Here is a 16,676-nt window from a genome sequence, read left to right as displayed (position 1 = left end):
GTCTTACACCAAATGATTTTTGTCCAGGATTAGCTCAGATATTTAAGGATCAAGGCAATCTTTTGTGCTTCGATCAAGGCAATTTGTGTTTTAGTTATCATTATGATTAATGCCCAACTTCAACTTGTACTGTTTATTATATATGATTTTTCATGCTAGTTTGTTTAGCATATTGGCCAGGCAAAATGCACAACTCAATCCTGTAACATTTACAGAACATAAAACCATTTATTACAGGTATATACTGTAGCCCTGTATTTGTCAGACATTTTAATGAGATATAAAAAGAATTAGTTAAATCCTGGTTCTGAGATACATATCTTTAGGAAATGTAATTGTATATTCAAGTTTATAGCTTTAGTTATTTTATCTCTGGTATTCACCATTTTCTGTTTACATTAAAAGTTACATAGGATTTTACATTTAGGTAATATATTCATTTCTTCAGTCTGCATAGCTTTTTAAATATAGCATTGCAATCTTGATATGATAAGAAAATTACTTATGGAGAGAATCATTAAGTGTTTATTTCAGTACCAGGTACCCTCTTTATGTGTATGCCCTTGCCTAGTCATACATATTTCGCTATAACAGATTCTGAGCTGTATCATCTACTAACAATGCTAAGCTACAATAGCTGAATGTGTATTGAATTTATTAAATATACTAACAAAATGTATACTTATTATAAATATGCAATCAGCATCTTGGTTACTCTACTTATTGAAATATTAAAGTGTTCACGGTTAGCAAATTATGGTAGAAAATCGGAAGCGATCGTACTTAGGGGCTGATTTACTAAGACATGAATTTGAATCCGAATTGGAAAAATTCTGATTGGAAAACGAACATTTTGCGACTTTTTCGTATTTTTTGCAAATTTTCGGCGCCTTTACGACTTTGCGGAAATTGTCGCAACTTTTTCGTTACCAATACGATTTGAGCGAAAAAACGTGAGTTTTCGTATTGAGCACTCGTAAGCGGCGGGCGGCGGGCGAAACTTTCAGACTTAGCATGATTTTGGAAGCCTCCCATAGGACTCAATGGCACCCTGCAGCTCCAACCTGGCCCAAGAAAAGTCACCATACTGAAGCTTGAATGAATCTGAATCTTTTGTACTCGGCGCGAAAGCTGCGAAAAAGTCGCGACTTTTCGCGCAAGTATTAACGCTACGAAAAAATCGTCAGATTTTGCGCAACATTCGGAATGGCAACGAAAAAGTCGCGACAATTAGCCGAAAAATTGCAAAATACCGATCATTACGAAAAAAATGCAATCGGACGCTTTCGGCCCGTTCGTGGGTTAGTAAATCAGCCCCTTAGTGTCTGATTTTTTTCAAAGTTGCATGGAAAAAGAAACCCTTAATTTTTTTGTTATTTTCTATGTGACCAAACGGCTAAAAATCTGAATCCGACAATTCACCATCTAAAACTTGCTGAGATCATGTAGAAATCAATGGCAGATGTCCCTTCCCTTCTACTGAAAGATGCTTCTTTTGCCTCAAAACTTTTGAGATTTCAGATTTTTTACACTGGTTATTGTGCAACAATTTAAAAAAAGTTTTTAGGGGTGACAATTAGAAAAAGTTGCAAGTTCTGCAACTTTTCCCACGCTGACTTTTTTTTGGATTTTTTTGCAAATGTCAGACATTTGTGCAAATGAGTTTAGTCAAATTTCTAAATATAAAAATATGTGTTTTAGTACATCTGCCCCTAAGTGTCCAAGTGTTCCTTCTCCTTTAAGCACATAAAATATAGGGATGATTTTTTTTCAGCAAATAATTCATTCTTAAACTCCTGTTCCTATTTAGAAGTGGAACCTTTAATTAATTATAAACATCTAAGCCTATTAGAAATTGTGACAGGTCTTTAATTATGGACTCGTGGGATGGGATTCGGTCTAAAAGAAAAATGATAGTCAAGGACTGATAAATTGATATTTGCCGTTATATGCTGACACATTCAAAAAGGAATAGTATGTCTGTAAAGGAAAAAAAAAATATTGTCACAGTTGGAAACAATGAAGAGCAAAAAAGGACCTTTACTGGGCACCTATTTAAAAGCAAACATCTGATTGGTTACTATAAGTTACTGGACCTGGCTTTTCTTACATATGGGGCTTAGGGGCCGATCCACTAAAGGTCGTTACCGCTTAACACATAGCTTTATGCGTTAAAAAGTGTTAGATAATTAAGTACCGATTCATTATCAAATAGAAATAATACTAACACATAATTCACAAACATATTTGAAGCGTTAAAAGCATAAAATGTGGCGATAATTACTGTGAAACTTAACGCTTCCCGGAAATAGGCGTTACTGAACAAAATTGCAGCTGGTGATTGTCTGTGGTGACAAGATGGAGTTTGCAGTCAAGTGTGTGATTGCCCTAGAGTGATGTATCCTCCAGTTTTCAGGGAAATGGTAATTTTCAGAACTGTAGTTTTCAGAAAGTAACGGTTACGTGGTTATTGCGTGCTACAAAATATTGCATAAATATATTACATGGTTTAAAATAACTCTTAAAATATGTCATCGCCAGATAAATAAGGACAATAACATCGCTTCTTAATTCAGCCAAGTATCCTTTTAGTGAATCGATCATTAATTCTCAAAATATAAGAAGTCATAATATTTTTAACGCATGCTATAAATATCACTTGTTTTGTCACTGTAAAAACTTTACTTGTGTCCTAAGTAAAAACTTTAAAATAATATACATTCACATCTACTCAGCAACTAGGGAACAAGGAAGTATAGGGATTTAAAGCCATAGGGTGCTATTACGCTATTGGTCCATGCTAAACATTTTCATAAACAAATTGGCAGTTCAAGGTAAAAGGGCAATATTTACTGATATATATATACCAATTTGGTAAGATTCTTTAATAGGTCACAAATTTTGAGAAAAACAGTGACAAAACATGAATGTGAATATACGCATGTACGCAGTTTTTGCAGGAAAAAGCAGGCAAGGCTCTATAGAAGTCAATAGGAATTGTCTGAAGCAACTTTATTTAGTTTCCTAGTTTACTGAATCATTCAAGATTTTCAGCTTCGTTGATAATGAATGGAACAATGTGATTCTCGCTGGCCTGCAACTTTGCTTCTACAACAATTTGGTTTAAGACTTTTCATAAATAATTTAACACTTGAGGGGAAAAAAGCATGTTAAAAAATGTGTGTGCATTTTCACACATTTTTTCAAACCAGAAAAAAAGTAATTTGCCCTCTTAGTATTCTAAAAAGAAATTTATAATGTAATAATTACAAATAAAAAGATCTTAGAGACACTTAGGGGCACATTTATCAATGTATGAATTAGAACGATTACAAAAAATTGTATTCTTTCTAATTTATAGAACTGTGAGTATTTTCTACGATTTTTTTGTTAATTACTGTAACTTTTTCATTTTTTGCATCAATTTGTGCGACAAATTTGTCGCAACAAGTACGAAAGTTTCATTATTCATTCAAGCTTCGGTATCGTGACTTTCCTTTGGCTTCCAAAATCATTCACCAAAACTTCAGACTCAGAAAGTTTTTTGCGCCATTTACGATCGTTCAATATGAAAATTTAGTAACTTTTGGATTGTACTACGATAATTTCATACGACCACGATACGATTTTTCGCACAATTACCGCACGTCAGAAATTTTCGTATTTAATCCAAATTTTTTGCACTCTTTTGGTGCAGGGAGGGATGAAAAATTATAATCTTAATTGGACATTGAATAAAATGGTAACCACTACTTTCCTTCATATGAGTTAATTTAGAATTAAATAAAACAGTTATATTTTATAATATAATAAAATTATGTTAGCATTACATTGAGCCCAATAAAATTAGCCATTTTGGAATTAGAAATATTTCCCACGTCGGAATTACATCATAAAAAGACTTTGTTAAATATTTTAACTGTCTTTACCACAAAAACAGTTTAAGGAACAAAATGTTTTGCTTCTCGGCTAACAAGTACAGTGTTTTACTGTTAAAAGATGATTTCATTGAAGAAAATGGGTGTGTATACTTTAATTCTGTTTGGTTATAAAACAGACATCAGAGACAAGACTAGACTATTCGTAATGTTTTCCTATTAAACTCAACCATAAAATGTTAGTGGCAAATAAACAACTGTGTGATAGATTTGTGAATCATTAAATCTGGAGTACCTTGTCTACGCTGGCAAATATATACCTTAATACATTTTGAAGAGTTTGACTACTTCCTATGAATTAAATATAGCTGCACTTTTCTAGTGCATTTATGAATACTTACTCAAATGAATATGACATTCACACTTTTATGATGTACTCATTATGTCAAAACTTAAAAACAGTTGAGTCTGCCAAATTAACGGAGTCTCATTTAGAATTGTATATGATAATTCCCAGGACTCACTGGTAGTGACTTTATTTAGCTGCATGCCTTATTAAAAACCCTTCTTTTATCAACAACATTAAAGTACATTTGGAAGTCCTGGATGTGACTATTAATAATAATATACTTATGGCTGTATCATACTAACATAGTAAGTTAGGTTTAAAAAAAGCAGGTTGTCAAGCTCAACCTTTTATGTCTATATGAAACCGGTGTAACTGCTAGTTGATCCAGAGGAGAGCAAAAAAGAAACCCTTTTGAAGCCTCTCTAATTTGCCTTAGAGGGGAAAAAATCCTTCTTTCCAATTATACCAGTCCCTGGATCATTTTACTAGGAGCTATTTTATGTAACTCTATATTTCCTCACTTGCCGCCAGTATGACTGATTCAGGAAGAATATTTCACAACTTCACAACTCTATGGGGCACATTTACTAAGCAATTTTGAGAAAAAGTTGTTTTTTTACTTCCAAATATATTTTTGAGATTTACTAATGGGTTTTTGCCAGTACTTCATTTTTCTGATATTGTTTGTAGAAAAATTTGAGTTTTTCGGAAATAACTTCCATAATTCGGTATTTATTCATGTTTAGTTAACTTTTTTTGTAAAAAAAAATCGGCAGGTTTAAAGTCAAGTACTATGAGTCCTATGGAGGCTTAGAATAGTAGAGGAATAGAATAGTCATGTGTCTCCATTTTCAAGGAGAAGTTAAATCCCTTGCTGTTTTGTTTTGTTTCAAGAGGACATTAACTCCCTCAATGTTTTCTGTTTCATCCATTTTCAAGGAGAAATTAATCCCCTCATTGTTTTCTGTTTCATCTAGTTTCAAGGGAAAGTTAATCTCTCTTTGTTTTCTGTTTCATCCAGTTTCAAGGGAAAGTGAATCCCCTCATTGTTTATCCATTTAAACTTGAATTTTTCAAGTTTTAACAATACTTTCAGCTCAAAAAATTTGGGATTTTCAAATGTAAACTCAAAATTTTCACGCAAACGATTCAAGCATTATCGTGACATTTTAAAAATACAACAATGATCAAGTTTCATTCATATCCATACTATGTCGAGTTTATACGACTTTTAAAGCCAGAAAAACATATTTTTGTAAATCAGCCCCTAACTGTAAAACACCCTTTCTGAATATTAAGATGAAACATTCTTTCTTCTAATTGTAGTGGGTGCCCTCATGTCTTCCGGAAGGACCCACTGGTAAATAAAGCATTAGAGATATTATTAAATGATCCCCTAATATATTTATGATTATCATATTCCCCTTTAAGGGCCTCTTCTCCAGTGTAAACAGACCCAACTTGGCATTTCTTCATAATTGAGGCTTTCCATACTAACTTAGTTGCTGTTCTTTGGACCCTCTATAATTCAATAATATCCCATTTGAGCACTGGAGACCAAAACTGCATGGCATAGTCTCAGTTGGGCCTTACCAGCGCTCTGTAAAGTGGAAGAATGATCCCGTCCTCCCGTGAAGCTATGCCCCTTTTTTTCAGCTCAAAACCTTGCTTGCCCTTGCAGCTGCTGTCTGGGATTGCATGCTCCAGCCAAGTTGGCTAGTGATTTTGTGGGGCACTTTGGCAAAATCGAAATAAATCATATCTACTGCAAACCCCCATCATCTTATCAAAAGCAATCAAATTTGGCTGATGTGACCTACCCTTTAGAAAGGATTACTGATCATAATGCCATTCTCCAAAACATAATTTTCAGAAACAGACATCTGTCTAAAACTGAACTGAGCTCTCTAAGTACCTGAGGACGTATTCAATTTATTGGAAAAATTATCCAAAACAGGGGACTTTAATGAAAAAGAAACAAAATGTTACCATTATGGTCACTATTACTGAGGGGTTCTACTACTTGTGCATTTGCTATACATTCAGAGTCATTAGAGGTCACTAGACTCAGTGTAGCATAATTCTGAGCAGTTTTTTCTATACAGTATTTACCTGTAATTATGTTGGGTTGAAAATCTCAACATACTGTTCTTCGACTTCAGCTTATACTTTAACAGAAGAATAACTTTCTAACTTTCTCACACTATTTATGTCAGGGTTCCCAAACTTTGCACAGTCAGTCACTGGCTGAATACGTATTCAGGGTTAGAAAAAGTGGGTGAGCCACCAACAGCCAATCCATTTCCACCCATTAAATTTCATTGGTTTATATTTAAACTTTCCAAAGTTTTTCTATAATATTGCCATAACAACACACATATTCTTAAAATAAAAAAGTAATTTAAAATAATTCTATTTGTTACACAAAATAAGGGAAAAAATGTTTCTCTTCATAAACTGTGGAATGGCTACAAAATCTTCTACTGAGTAAGACAAGTAAGATAAGTTCAAGTAGCAATGTGTAATGTTTGCTTCAGGTTTAATAAACCATAGCAGTCATGAGCAGTTTTTTGTTGCAGAATAATAAAAGCAAACATCGGAGTAGCTGCTATGGATAAATAAATAGAGCAAACTGTATACTGGTTTTCTACATTTACCATTTTATATGCAAATGCATCTCCTGTGCAGCAGAACAATTATTATAACTGTATTTCCTCTCCGTTTTATTCTCCCGCTTGACGTGCGATAGATTTTTTTATAAAACAAAAAAGACATGATTACCATAATATATATATACACATACTGTATATATATATATGGCTAAACTACACAACCCAAGATATCACATCAACATGTGTGCAGGGAAACAAAACCACACATAATAATAGTCTCATAACATAAGAAAAAAAATGAATTATTCATAATTCTTTCATGCATATCCCACCTATTACTCCCATCTCTTCATTAAATTTTAGTGCATACATTTAGCTGACAAATGTGGAGGAGTGAGAGAAAGTGTAGAAAAGAGAAGGAACACCCCAGCAACACTGATAAAGAAAAGTATAAATGAAAACAGACAGACGTGGATGAATGACTTTTAGATAAATTATCCAAAATAAGCATAAGCAAAAACATATTGTATGCAGGATTTATTAGAAAACCATCAAAGAAAATCTAAATTGTATGAACTAGAAAGTTCATATGTTCTGTACCTCTATTTGCTTGTTATTTCTTTGTTCAAATTCCCTAATTATAGTGAAATAGTCAGCTCTTTTATCATTTTGCGCAAATTAATTCACAGTGCCAGTGCAGTGATCTATTTCTGTGTAAGTCAAGGACTTCAGGCATTCTACAATTGTGCTGTGGGCTACAGCTCATCATCAGCTTTCAAAGAAAAAAGATATTAGAGAAAAGCAAGACCCCAGAAATGTAGCACTACATAATATTCTTTTTTGGATTTAAAGTTAAAGATACAGCTGAAAGGGTGTCCCAACATATCTGCTTGCTGTTTTTGTCCAATCTGAGTAACTGCACCAAAAAAGTTGGGCTGATTCACTAATCATTTTTTGTAATTTCTGTTCAGAAAATCATTAATCTTTGTATTAACTTGTGTTACATTGGCGCATTGATCTGGAATTACCTGGGGCCCAGAGGAGAACGAAACTCCCCAAAAATGCCAACCTAGCACTTGCAGTCAAATGTGCAGTTGAAGCGAGTTCTAAACTGGCTCCAACTGTGCATGCGCCTGCAAGCTCTGTGTTGGCTGATATAGCACCTGTGAATTCTGCTGTGCTGCTTTACATATATATATGCCAGGTTCATAAATAGGGATTTTTTTTAGTAATAGGCTCTGTTGGAAGGGAGTAGGGAGGGAGCCAAGGGAGGGAAATGGATGGGGGCGGTTGTTGGTGGGAGGATTTCATTTCCTTTAATAGTAGAACAGAATGGAGTTTGACTGTTTAAAGCACATTCTGCTAAAGCAGTAAATGCTGTGATAATATGTCAACACTTTAAGCTTTTTCTTGCATTATGCTGTGCCCTTTAAGAAATAGGTTATACACAGCACAAAGGAATGCTGACGAAATACCAGTTGTATATATATATATTATATATATATATATATATATATATATTATATTTCATGATTATATGACATAGAATAAATATAGGAGGTATCTTTTTTTACATGCATTTCTGTTCTGTTATGTTACTTAATACATAATATGAAAGCACATCTCTATACTGCCACACCTTTAATGACGTTCATTTGTAGCCTATTAGTGCAATTAAGGTGGGGGGGTTAATAAAAAAATAATTTAACTCCTTGTGAAAATAATATATTTTTCTTATATAAAAAGCAACACCTAGGCATAATAATCAGGCACAATTTTATTAGTTACAAGAAGCCTTTACAGACAAAAAGACAAACAGACAAAAATTTCATAAAACTACTTAAAAGTTAGAACCCAGTACCATAGCATCTACCACTACACCAATACTCCGAGTACATAGTATTAAATGACATTAACCTAATATGGCTTACTTAAGAGTAGCTGCCTGCATCCCCAGTATAATCCATACGGTAACCATTATGTTAGACTGATGCCCCATGTGGCGTTTTTACGCTGCGTATTTTCTCAGCCTAAAAACGCCGCACAAGCCACACAGCCCCTGACTATGGCGTTTTTCAGCCTAGTACTGGTGACGTAGCAAATCCCGTTTCCATGGTGTTAATAGTGCGAAATAGTAAAAAACACCGCGTATTTCCGCTAGGTCTGGCATCTGCCTTTGTGTATACATAGGAATAGGTTGCTGTGCAACTAACGGCGTATTTCGGCAAACGCTTGAAAAATCCGTGGTAAGGCGTTTTCTAGCGTATTTACACATTGTGTGGTTTCCTTCGAGTCTTTTCAAGTTATTTCTATGGATGATGATTTAGTGCGTTTTTCAGCCGCCGAGAGAATTAGAAAATATGCAGCGTAAAAACGCCACGTGTGGCATCAGCCTTACAGATCACCAAGCCCATATCTCTGGGATGAGGTTTGAGTGCAACAGCATCTTCATCTTAAGCAATACTGTTCTCCACAGGAAATATCTGCATAACATACAAAGACAATGCATAGGTACATTCGGCAAATACAAAGGAAAATTATAAATATATAATGTACAGGATATTCATGGTTCTTGTGTATTATAGTAAAACACATTAAAGGAGAAGGAAAGGCAAAATGTTAGGCACCCCCAAGTGACTTAAAGGAACAGTAACACCAAAAAATGAAAGAGCTTTAAAGTAATAAAAATATAATGCACTGTTGCCCTGCACTGGTAAAACTGGTGTGTTTGCTACAGTAACACTACTATAATTTATATAATAAGCAGCTGTGTAGTCATGGGGGCAGCCATTCAAGCTGGAAAAAAGGAGAAAAGGCACAGGTTACATAGCAGATAACAGATAAGTTCTGTAGAATACAATAGGGTTTTATCTGCTATCTGCTATGTGCCTGTGCCTTTTCTCCTTTGAATGGCTGCCCCCATGGCTACATAGCAGCTTATTTATATAAATTATAGCAGACTTTCTGAAGTAAACACACAACTTTTACCAATGCAGGGCAGCAGCACATTATATTTTAGTTACTTTTATACACTTTCATTTTTTGGTGTTACTGTTCCTTTAAATCACCTACCTTGTACCCCGGGCTGGTGCCCCTGTTCAGAGAGAACAGCACCAGCCCGGGGTACCTGTAGCAAGCGCTTCCTCCTTCCTGCTTTGTTCGCGTGCACATGCACAGTAGAGTGAAAAGCCGAACTTTAACAGAGAAGTCGGCTTTTCACTCTACTGCACATGCGCCAACCACTGGAATTTGCTGGAAAACAAAGCAGGAAGGAAGAAGCACTCGCTACAGGTACCCTGGGCTGGTGCTGTTCCCTCCTAACAGGGGCACCAGCCCAGGGTACAAGGTAGTCGATTAAAGTCACTTGGGGGTGCCTTTTTTTTACTCCTTTAAGGTATTTTTTGAATCAAAACTAAAATAACCTCATCTGTAAAGAAAGCAGGATTTGCTTCATTATATATTCCAAAATGTCTGAGCCATACAAAATACAGCTATTTTACAATATGTGTTAGCTTTACACAGGCCCAGATTTGTGGTGAGGCCACAAAGGTCCAGGCCTAAGGCGGCATAAATTTTGGGGTGGCATGCCACAAGTAAAAGCCACAAGTAAAAGTTGCTCCCATACGAAGCACTGGGGACTGGATGCAGAAAAATCTTTAGTGCATTCTTTTCCCGGTGCTCCTATGTGAGCAAAAAGGGGATGCACATTCGGTGGGGGGGGGGGGTGCGGGGCAGATTTGGCCGCCTCTGGGTGCTCCAAACTAAAATCCTGTGTTGGATGTACAACATCATCTCAGGAGTTGGATGACTGTCACCTATGCCAACCAGCCAGCAGGTAGGATTCACTGGTCACCTGATCGAAAGAAAATATTTTATTTTATATTTTGTTACTGTGGGTTGCTGTACATGGGCAAACTGTGTGCCTTTTTTGTACATAAGTGTTTAAGAACTTAAACAATATGAGAGTGCCACAGCTTGGTGGGTTGGCATACTGATTCCCCTTATAATAAATCAATGCAATAATGTTCCACTTTTCTGTGGCAGATGTTCTATTCAGCTTGTTTTTACCCAAATACCTCAAACTACAAATGCTTCATGGTAATGCATAATGTTCGCACCAATTAACTTTTTAAAATAGTCTTTAAAATAAAGGAGGATTAGATAGAGAAATTGTTAAATGACTAATATTCTTTAATTTTTATAGCCACTAAGCATGCAACAAGTATATAAAAGGGAACAGATAGTAATAATTTACATAAGGATTTACTATGATCCCAATGAGGATTAACTAAAACCTAAGATTCATGTTTATTAATACATCCATTATAGCGTGCTTGTGCACTTTCTAATGTTTGATTCATCAGTTATGCTATGATTTCAAGATGACATTGAAGTCTGTTCCAGACAAATGTATCTCTAAATACAAAATGGCAAAGATTCAAAGGCTAAATTAGCTGTCTGGAAAAGCTGTAAATGTAAATCACACAGTGCACAGTAATTATATTTTACCCCGAGTGGGGTCATTAAAATTAGAATTTATGTAGAACAAATGATGTTAATGGTAATAACTTATTTCTTCTTTAAGTATATATCAGTGTAATTATTTCAGTTTATAAGTATTTAAATTATGTTCCCTGTACATAGAAGATCATTTATGGCTGAAGGGATAAATGCTCCATCTTTCTGCCATGCCAGCAGTTTATGGATAAGCACAATAATGTGCCATTCTGCACTCTTTGTAATTGGATTGCTTCATTTGTTCTCTGGAACTTCAACTTGCAAAAGATCAAGTCAAAGAAATATCGATATATAGGTATGGAAAAGTATAACAGTTACAGGTCCTATGGGAATAGAGCTGACTGCAGAGTTTATAGATGATGCACCATTGTGTCCTCTTTGCTTTAAGAATCATTTACCAAATATGCACTACACATGGGAGCTCATAGTGCATATTTGGTAACTGATTCTTAAAGCAAAGAGGACACAATTGTGCATCATCTTTACCCTCCTAAGTAACAAGAACCATAATCTGGTATAACCCAACACTTTCATTTAACAGATATCAACATTTTTGCTTAGCACCCTTGTGATATACATATAATTTGTACAGTAATATTTAAACATCACCAGCCTCCCTTCCCAAACTAGACTGGCAATAAATACCAGCTTTATTAGGAGCAATTCGCCAACCCAGTTCTGTCTGACAATACTGCACAGGAAATTAATAGTAATAGGTGACTTTAGGTAGGTAGGGTTGAGAATGAGAAGGGACATAGGAGGAGAAGGAGTCATATAACCATATAAAGGGCAGGGTTTTTTTGGGCATAGTAAGAAATACAACCAATTCTACATTTTAATTGGTTGCTATGGGTAAACTGGGGCTCATTAACAAATAATGGGGAAATTTGCACCTGTAACCCATAGAAACCATAAAGTGATCAGCTTTTCATCAGCTGCAAGTTAAACAGTGAAAGCAAGTCTCTTTAAACATTATACAGAGCTGGGAGGCTACCTGCCTGCGAAAGGAACCTGTGCCCGTCACTGCAAGGAGCAGAGAGATCATCTGACTAATGACATTAACTTATGAGTCTGAGAGATCCCAGATGACTGACCATTCTCCCAGAGAATTGTCAATTCTTGTGAGGAGACAGACCAAAGGTGTGACTGTAGGGCACAGAACGCAGGATTTATTTTTATTTGTTGTTTTGTATACCTAAAAGGGCAGCCCTTCATTTCAATAAACCACCTTAAAAGCAAAGAAAGTGACTGTTGTGGATCCTGCAAGCTTACATATTACAAATATATATATTAAATATAGCTCTGTATAGGTAGCTTTAAACTTCCAGAAATGTCTTACTGTTACCTTGCCAGAAAACTTTATTTCCATTTGTGATTTGTTTGAGCTCTGGATATGGTTAACCCATACTTACACTTGTATGGTGGTGGAAGCATAATGCTGTGGGGATGTTTTCATTACCAGGCAATTTTATATTTGCCCACAAATAGGCAACACCAAAATGCACTGATCTGACATTTCACTATCTTGGCAGGTCTGTATTGACCAACGACGCCTTACAAGGGGACCTGTTACCCGCACATAAAAAGTTGTATAATAAAAGTCCTTTGAAGATTAAACATGAAACATGAAATTCTTTTTTTAATTAAATCATCTATACCTGTTATAAGTGTATTTAAAAACCTGAGCTGTCAATCATATATTGCGGGGCAGGCAATATATGATTGACAAATCAGATTTTTAATAATAATTACTTTCTTTCCATTGGCAACTTTGAGCCTTTTTGACAAATACAAAATGCACGAGCACTGAACGAAACAGTACGGGTGTATTTAAAGATTTCATTTCGAATTTATAGTGTTGTGTAAGAACAAATCTAAAGGCTATAATGGAAAATTGAAGAGCTGCCTTGCCTCAAGCTAAAGTTTAATATGAACAATAAAAGGGTTTCCAACAGAAATGAATGAATATAAAATCTACTTCTGTTTAGAATTATAAACATTTAGCTTTAACTTGTTCTCAATTTACAATATCAATGTGCTAGACTATTTTGAACTTTGTCATATTTATTAGGAAAGCTGTAGAGCAAGGTATTGATTGCTGTAATATTCTTGAAATAGGGGACATGCAAGTTTGGGTCAGTGAAACTTGTTTGTGAAACTGTTTTATAAATCAGCATAATACATTTCTATGTGTTTGTCAAGATAAACTCTAAGACATTTAAAACCTTTGTAATTCACTGAAAATAAAAAGTTTCCTTTTTGGCTATTTTAAAAATAGCTCTTTCAGGAATCATATTAAAGGAAAAAGAAACTAATTTATATCAGCGATACTAACATTGTCCTAGGCATAGTCTGGTAATATAATATTTCTTGTAAAATCACTTTTACCTAGAGCAGAATCCTTTATTCAGTAATTCCCACCCTGAACTACAAAACATTCAATTTATTACAGAGGTTGAAATTCCATTATCTCTACTCTGCAAACTGTAAACGTAGCTTTAGCACAATGATTTAGGAAAAGTAGTAGTTAGCATTATTACTTAGGATAAGCAATAAGATTTTATTGCCACTATATTAAGTCACTTCATTTATTTATTGCTATATACCTTCTACTTGGCACTAGTTTAGCAGGAAATACATTACATTATTTCATATTTAGAAGGAAAGTGAACAGTCACTGGGGGTGCCAATGTTAGGCACCCCAAGTGATTGTATTTACTTACCTGATACACCAGTGCAGTTTTCTGCTGATAGGAGCATCAGCAGGGGAGTCTTCCAGCGAGTACCACAGACCAATCCTCTTCCTGCTTCTTCTTTCCAGGCCACAAAGGCCCAGGCCTAGGGCGGCACAAACATTGTGTTACAGTCTGTATACTGTAACAACCCCTTAGGAATAACCCCTTAGGTAGAGCAGGAGAGCCCTGCCGACCCCCTTTTGGGGCCCCAGATTTTCTGCGGCGGGATAGACAGGGAGACTACTTACGGCCAAGGTTATTCTCCAAAACGCGGTACACAAAGGATAAGACGAAATCAAAGTCGAGGTCAGGCAAAGGTCACTGGCAGGCAGCAAGGATCGTGAACCAGAAGTCAAAACCAGATAATTAAACACAAAACTAGCTTAGCAAGGCACTAGGAAGTCAGAATCAGCTTGGGCAAGGAAAACAAGCAAGGAAACACTTTTAAAGTTTGAATTTAGCACCAAAGTGACATCAGAGCGACCGCTGTCGTCATCGCCCAGTGCCGGGAGATACTGAAGCTACTGTGCATGTGCTCGCACGCTTCTTGCAATTGCGCGTCGTACAGATGAATGTAATACGGAAAAGCTTCAATTAAAAGTTATACCAGACAAAGCTCTGGATGTGAGTCTTTTTACTTACAGATAACCCTTCTCATTTACAGTATTTTCAGACCCTTGCCTCTGGTGGAAATTGTGCACTTTCATTATACTTATGTTTATAATTACCTTCCATTTACTGGCTATGCCCTTTTCTAAAATAAAACAATGCTACTATTTTTCTCTTTCTAAGGACACCCACACAATGAATGTTAGGTTACAAATTATACCAATGAACAAATCTCTTTATTTCTGCCTAAATTATTTACAGTACTTGCCTGCAAATATTTTGAAAGTGAAAAACAATATACTGTTTTATGTTAAGAGTTCACCTTTTGCCACAGTTACAGCTCTACATTTTTCTGTGGTAGATATATTCTAACCCTGCCCCCATTCCCCATTCCCCATTTGCTAATGTTTTTGAGTTAATTCAGTTAAGTCAGTAACTAGACAAAGAAACACAAGGGCATCCATATTTTGTTTCTGCTCCTGAGGAAGCATGAAAAGAAAAAAAACATGAAGGTTTTAATGTTATATAGAATGCTAAATTGACTATCATTTTAGAAAACCTTTATTGAATTTTTCATTAAACATTTTGACTTCAAAAATACAGTTCATAGAGGTACTGGTATGAGAATAGGATTCAGAAGCAAAAAATCAATTAATAGAAAAAGAATAATTAAAAAAAGAGTAATAAGTAATGAACTATTGTTTACAGAAGAAATCCATGTCAAAATTAGAGTAATGTGAGAGATTTTCAAATCAACGCTTGTTTGGCTATATTTAGGCAAAACCCAGGCTAGTGTTAAGGTTAGAGCATGGGTTACATTGCCACTCTCTTAAACAGGATGGGCCTTTGCTAGGTGGAAGAGTGGGTGGGGCAAGGGTGTAGTGGGACTACAACTCACTGTAGCTGTGTACTTCATATTATTAAAGATGAACACCAGAAGGTTCTTGCAGTTGAACTATAGTACAGTTTATTGTCCAAGACAAGTGAAATGCAGGGTTATACTCACAATACATGCAGATATGGAGGATATAAGATAGCAGTACTCTGAGGAACAAAAGAGAATGCACGCCGGTTTATCCCACCTCTTGGTAGAGTCTGGGCAGGGTAAATGCACCTTTCAGCTTGGCACCCCTTTGGAGCTTGCCTGGATAGATACCTTGTTCCTCAGGTTGATAACCCCTAGTATGAGAGTCCTCCAGGAGAGTATGGATCAGGGTTTATTCTAGCCTGTCTCCTATCTCTACTCCGTGGCCCTATACTGAGGCAACATTGCCGGATGGAAGGGTACTTCCAAATCTATTCTCCTGGATGGGGCTATTAATCTGCCCTTGCTCGCTAAGTCTCACTACCTCATTCTCCTAAAGAGTGCTATGACAATTTCTACTGCTCTTACTTCTCCTCATTCATGGGGCCCTGTCCCCGACTTCTCCAGAGTGGATGGTGACACTCTGGGGCAAATGGCTTTACTGGGGCCTATGGTCTGCTCCCAGGCTCAGTGGACCTTCACCTGAGATACAGAGGAAGCCACACCTCCTTGCTAGACACTATTTCAGTCTGCAAGGGGTGTGAACAACCAGACTTAACCAATAGGCTATAGTTACATAACTGAAAAGTAATAGTGAATATGTGAAGAGGTAGGGTTTAAAGCCATAGGGGAGCTTAACCCTATGGGTCCCTACATCAGTGTAACAGTTGTATGGTGGGGTACACCAAATTCACTATTACTCTCTATTGTTGTACTCCAGACCTGGTCAAAGTGTCTAAAAGCAACTCCTGGTAGGCAAGTGTTACACTGGACTCTTTCCTCTTCGGTGGGCCTTTGCTACTAAAAGAGGAAGGTTAACCACACTGGTGTTGCACATCACACTGACTCTTTCAAATGACTTTGGGTGCCAGTCATTCTTGAAAACAGATTTATTTGATGATTCTCTTAAAATCCCCTTTGCACGTTTGCTCACTTTATATTACGGAACTG

This window comes from Xenopus tropicalis, chromosome 6, assembly GCF_000004195.4.
Source record: "Xenopus tropicalis strain Nigerian chromosome 6, UCB_Xtro_10.0, whole genome shotgun sequence".
In the NCBI taxonomy this organism is placed as follows: Eukaryota; Metazoa; Chordata; class Amphibia; order Anura; family Pipidae; genus Xenopus; species Xenopus tropicalis.
Note: the sequence above shows the minus strand (reverse complement) of the source record.